Source organism: Panicum virgatum, chromosome 2N, assembly GCF_016808335.1.
Source record: "Panicum virgatum strain AP13 chromosome 2N, P.virgatum_v5, whole genome shotgun sequence".
Taxonomy (NCBI): domain Eukaryota; kingdom Viridiplantae; phylum Streptophyta; class Magnoliopsida; order Poales; family Poaceae; genus Panicum; species Panicum virgatum.
This window is the reverse complement of record NC_053146.1, coordinates 19,360,009-19,365,650: the sequence shown is the minus strand read 5'-3', so window position 1 is coordinate 19,365,650 and position 5,642 is coordinate 19,360,009.

Sequence of the window (5,642 nt, the reverse complement as noted above, 5' to 3'; positions counted from 1 at the left end):
GAGAGCTAACTAACTCCGACTCGCTCGAGGCTACCCCTCGGCTGATGGAGTTAACGACCCGCCGGCTCACCCACCCGCCTGACGGAGGCAATAAATGCCAACCACTCCACCGCAGAGTGGGGAGTCAAGCGGTGACAGGCCACTACACCGTCCAACAGCTGTGACCAGGGTCCCATCCGCCAACTCCGGTCACTACTCCGCCATCCCCAGCCCTGTGCAGACATCCCCGGCACTACTTCCGCCACTGTGCTTCCTACTCCCCGTACTCCCTTCGTACTTTCTCTACTGCAGAACCATCGATCGGCATGGACGCAACCCTCGGACATGGCCCAGGCCTTGACCAAAGCAAGACCTCCGCCTGGAGGACCCTCGACGCTCTACCACACATGCCTGGAGGATGGTACCCTCCACAGCAACAGCCACGATGCCCATAGGAGCTATCAGGACACCGGTGCGATATTCGCAAGGCCAGGACGTCGCCCAGGACAACTACATGCCCGGTGCCTTACTCTCCAGTACCTCATAGTGTACCTTCTACAGCAGACATCCACTGTGCACCCCCGATTCGGGGAGAAGACGACGACTTCCGACCCCCCGTACATGTACACCGCCCCTCCTTGTGTCTATAAAAGAGGGAGGCGGGCTCCTTCCTGGGGACTGGATCTAACTTCTCATCCGCTCAGACCAACTCCTTCGCTTCACTCGCGCTCTCTCTCTCTCTGATATTGGCACTTGCCTCAATCAATCTAGCAGAGACCTGAGAGCTTCTCTCCCTCTCTCGCCTTGCTTGTACCCCCTACTACAGGCACTCCAGTGCAAGATAATACATCGCCCTCGCGCACCCCTGCTGGACATACGGCCCCACAGCCGGAACCAAAATAAACCCGCGTGTTCCTATATTGCCTCTTGCATCAACCGTCTAGGATTAGGGATCACGCAGCATCTTTACTAGTTGGTGCTGGACCGCCGGGTCTGGATGCCGACAGGCGGTGTATGCATGGCCCGGTGGTGTGCGCACGGCCCGGTAGCGCGGCCACGTCCCGACCCGGCGGCGCGGGCACGTCCCGGCGGCGTGCAGGCGTCGCGCGTCCCGGCGGCGGCGGAGTCTGCGTGCTCCAAGGCATTGAGGACGAGGAGCGCAGTGACGCCAGCTCCGACCTGTTCGAGCTCGAGACCTTTGCCGCCACGTACAGGGACGAGCCCATCCGCACGAGCGTCGCCGCCACCAGGGTTCCTCAACGCGAACCGGCTTCAGCTCGCCCTCTTGTTTCTCCTCCCTGGTGAACCGGCGGCCGAGGCACGCGGGACGACGGCGGCACTCACGCGCGCGGCGCGGTGCCGGCGAGCGGCCGCGACTGGGCGGGTGGGCGGAGCGCCGCGGGCAGCACGCGGCGCGCGCGCGGTGACAGCGGCGTGCGCGTGCGGTCTCCCTCTCCGGCAAGTGGACTTGAGGCGGCGGCCCGGCCTCCGGCGCCGGCGAACGGCCTCTGTGGCAGCGGAATGTCCTTCATTTACTGTGCATGTAGAGGTATTTTTGTACTTTGTCAACTTTATTAAATGACCTTTAGTCACTCTAGTCTCTGAAACCAAACAGGGTGAAATTAAAAGTTTTAGACCAATGACTTTTAGTAGTCCAGGGACTTTTAGAAACCAAACTGAGTCTAAGGGTAATTTCAATGGAGATTTTATAAAGAGTTTCATAGCATTAAATTCCATACCATATATATCTATTTGATGAAATGGCAAAGAGAGGAGGCAATAGTTTCGTAGAATGAGAGGAGTTTCATCCCTCATGAAACACACTCGCTATAGTTTCTAGTGTCTTAATAACTATACCATAAAACTATACACGAAGACCCGCCTAAGAAGAAAAGGAAGAATAGAGTTCATGGTAACGAAATTTGGTGTATACAGTTACCAAGAGACATGAAACTAGAATGAAACTCCATTAAAAGGATTTGCATTTTATCTACACAAATCCATCAACTTCTATTTATCGCAAGGCACATTTGATCATAATACCAATCAATAATTAAATGCGATAGTTTATCCATGAAACTGTGCCATAAATGTTAAGCATTGAAAGAGATAGTTTTATTGCAGTGTCAAGCTTAACTGTGCAATAACATTGTGCATTATGGCCCTGTTTGGTTTCATCTGTAGCACACGTAGCACAAATTTTGACCAATAATTAAGGGTACTAGATAAAGACAGTTACAAAACTAACTCCACAACCCTGCGCTACTTTGCGAGACGAATCTAATAAGGTCTTTGACCATACGATTAGAGGTTGGTTACTATAGTATTACTGTAGCTAATTATCAATTAATTACCGTCATTAGATTCGTCGCGAAAAGTTACACCCATCTGTGAAAAAGTTTTGCAAATAAACTTCGTTTAGTACTCCATGCATGCAAAGTTCTTTTTTTAGCACGAGTAGCGCAACCCAAACAACCGGGGCCGTATTAGTCTCGGTAACTACGAAACTCTGCTACTAGAATGCCTACCTTTGTCAGTAAGCATTATGGTGGCGGCGTAAGAGCAGTCCCAACCCTCCAAGTCAGCTAGTTTCCATAGCATTAAATAGGTTGCTATGTAAGCAAAAAGCTAATGTGGCAAGAGAATTAATGAGAGAAGAAAATTTTTGAAGAAATCATGTCTCATGCAAGAAACCATGTCTACATGAAAACCAAGATAAATGAAGAGAGGGTTGGAGGGAGAAAAGAGATAGAAGAGATATAATTGGATAGCAGTTTATTATGAAAAAATCATGCATTGGGGATGTAGTTTCTATATGTAGTGTCTATATGACATGGCAAGTATAGAAACTACTAGTAGTGTCTTGGGTTGGGACTGGCCTAAGCAGCCCGTGGAATTGCTGACCGCTCTAATAAACATAGGTGTTGACGCCTTTTACGGGCCAACACACGATCGCGCTAGGTCGCGCGGCGCGAGGAGGGGCTCCTTGCAGCACCTCCTGCGTGGAGCGGTCAGATCGGTCAGAGGGACCGGTCAGACCGGTCGCCGTGCAGAACGGCGACGATCCTACGAACGCTCGCCCGGGAGGGACCCCGTCGGGGTGAGCGCGTGTAGGGTCGCCCTAGGCTCGGCAGGCCAGCTAGGGCGTCCTCAAACACCATGGAGACGAGAGAAGAACAGCATGTCGAGGTTGGAAAAGTAGGGTAAAGGTAAAGAAATAAAAGATATGTTTTTGATAGATTCGATTGGGTTCGATCCTCAATCGGCCATGACCCTTTATATTTATAGGGTGGGGAAGACTTACCCCGCAAAAAATTCTGTTTACAGATCTAAATCTATTAAGAAATCTAATTGTACTCGGACTCCTCATGGACCGGTCAGACCGGTCGGACCCACCGGTCAGACCGATCGGGCTCCTGCCGGATCAACTACAGCATCAGACCGGTCAGACCGCTTGGTCAGACCGGTCAGACCGGTTGATGCCAATTTTGGCTGTCAACATACGCCCCCCTGTTTTTTTGGTAAAGCTTGCTTGCCAAAAAATAATCTTCAGTACCAAAATTGTCTAAGGGCAATGATTAGCAATGCATCGGCCATATATTATTTCTAAACAATGCTAAAATAGCCGAAATAAGGGAACTAGCAAATGTAACAATTTCTAGCATAGGATGAGCAAACTATTTCGGCTTTAGCATGTTCAATAATAGAAATCTTAACACGGCCAATGCGGCCGATTATTCAAATCTTGGCTCCTTGGTAAGGCATAAGTATGAGATTGATAGTCATAATATGGCAACCAAGGATCATACCAAAACCATGGATTATAATTGGGTATACCTGAATACGCGTTCCATGGCATATGCACCGACGGAATAAATGATGAAAACCAATACGATGACCGATGATGCTTTCTTGATCTTGGTGGTAAAAAATTTCTTCTTTGTTTGCCTTCCAATTGATCGCTTTGTTTTTGTTCAGATATCTTCTTGTATTTATCTAGAAGCTCCTCAAAGGTCAGCTTGATCCTATTTTTTGCACCACTAGACTTTCCAGGTTCAGGCCGGTCAGACCGGTCTGAAGAACCGGTCAGACCGGTCCTGTCAGAACCGATATAGATGCTCTTATCTTGCCCCCCAGCCGAATTTGAACATTGTTCGACTATATTGTTTGAAGTATGGTCTCCATTGGGAACAATCTGAGCAACGGAACTAGCCGATGTTTCTTCAACGGTCGGCTTTTCTTTATCTTGTGTCAAATCTGATTTTTTATTCAATCGCCCATCTTTTTTGACACGATAAACTTGCTTGATCACCATGTGTTTCTTTTTCTGTACAGGCCGATTTTTAGGATCAAAACGACCATTATTTGTAGGTGATGGATTACTAATTGCCGGCTCCCTATAAGTAATATAATTTGGGTGCAAATATGTAGGAAGAGACGGCATATATGAATTATGAAACTACGGTGTACAAGAATAAGGCATATTGAAATAAGCACCCCATGGCATGTACATAGAGGATCCATATGATGGAAACGGCATTGACATAGGAGCATAATTCCATTGTCGATTCTGATTATAGAATTTCTGTTTTGGAATAGATTTTGGTTGCTTGAAATCTTTAACCCGACTAGCATGTTTGATATCCTTTTGTTTTGAGGATTTAACCGGAAGCTTCTTACTGGTCTTCGGCTTTTCTTTTTCATGCTTATGACGGCTTTTGGATTCAACAGTTTTCCAAACACCAATCTCGGGTTTCTTGGGCTTCACCATCTTTGGCTTTGATTTATTTTGCGAAACCCTAGATGAACTGGTTAGACCGGTCGTGGAACCGGTCAGACCGGTTGCAATGCAACCAGCATCTTTGCCTTTGTTTTGTTGCCCCCCCGAGCGTTGAAGTACTAGATTTAGTCTCTGTGCTCTTGTTTGGGGATTTTGGTTCAACAATTTCGGCTTGGGACGGCCGAATTGTATCTTGACAAGCAATATCAGGCAAATTTTTGCAAGAATTATTAGCCGACTTTTCAATAACCGACTCTTGAATAACAGGAACTAGAATTGAACTAGCTTCTTGATCAATCAAATACTGAACAAAATCAGATAGGGCATCGGATAATGTATCTGAAGATTGTACCTCTTTTAATAGATCAATCATGGATGGTGGCTTCCACTCCTTTATCTTGATGACGCCTTGTTCTGTTTTATGATAACAGGACAGAAACAACCTTTCATCCGCTTGATTGCACTCTCGCCGATACTCTTGAAGTAGTTCCTCATGTGACGATATATTGCTAGGGTTTGAAAAATCGGTCATGATAACCTAATTCTCTTCCCCAGCGGAGTCGCCAATTTGTGTTGACGCCTTTTACGGGCCAACACACGATCGCGCTAGGTCGCGCGGTGCGAGGAGGGGCTCCTTGCAGCACCTCCTGCGTGGAGCGGTCAGACCGGTCAGAGGGACCGGTCAGACCGGTCGCCGTGCAGAACGGCGACGATCCTACGAACGCTCGCCCGGGAGGGACCCCGTCGGGGTGAGCGCGTGTAGGGTCGCCCTAGGCTCGGCAGGCCAGCTAGGGCGTCCTCAAACGCCATGGAGACGAGAGAAGAACAGCATGTCGAGGTTGGAAAAGTAGGGTAAAGGTAAAGAAATAAAAGATATGTTTTT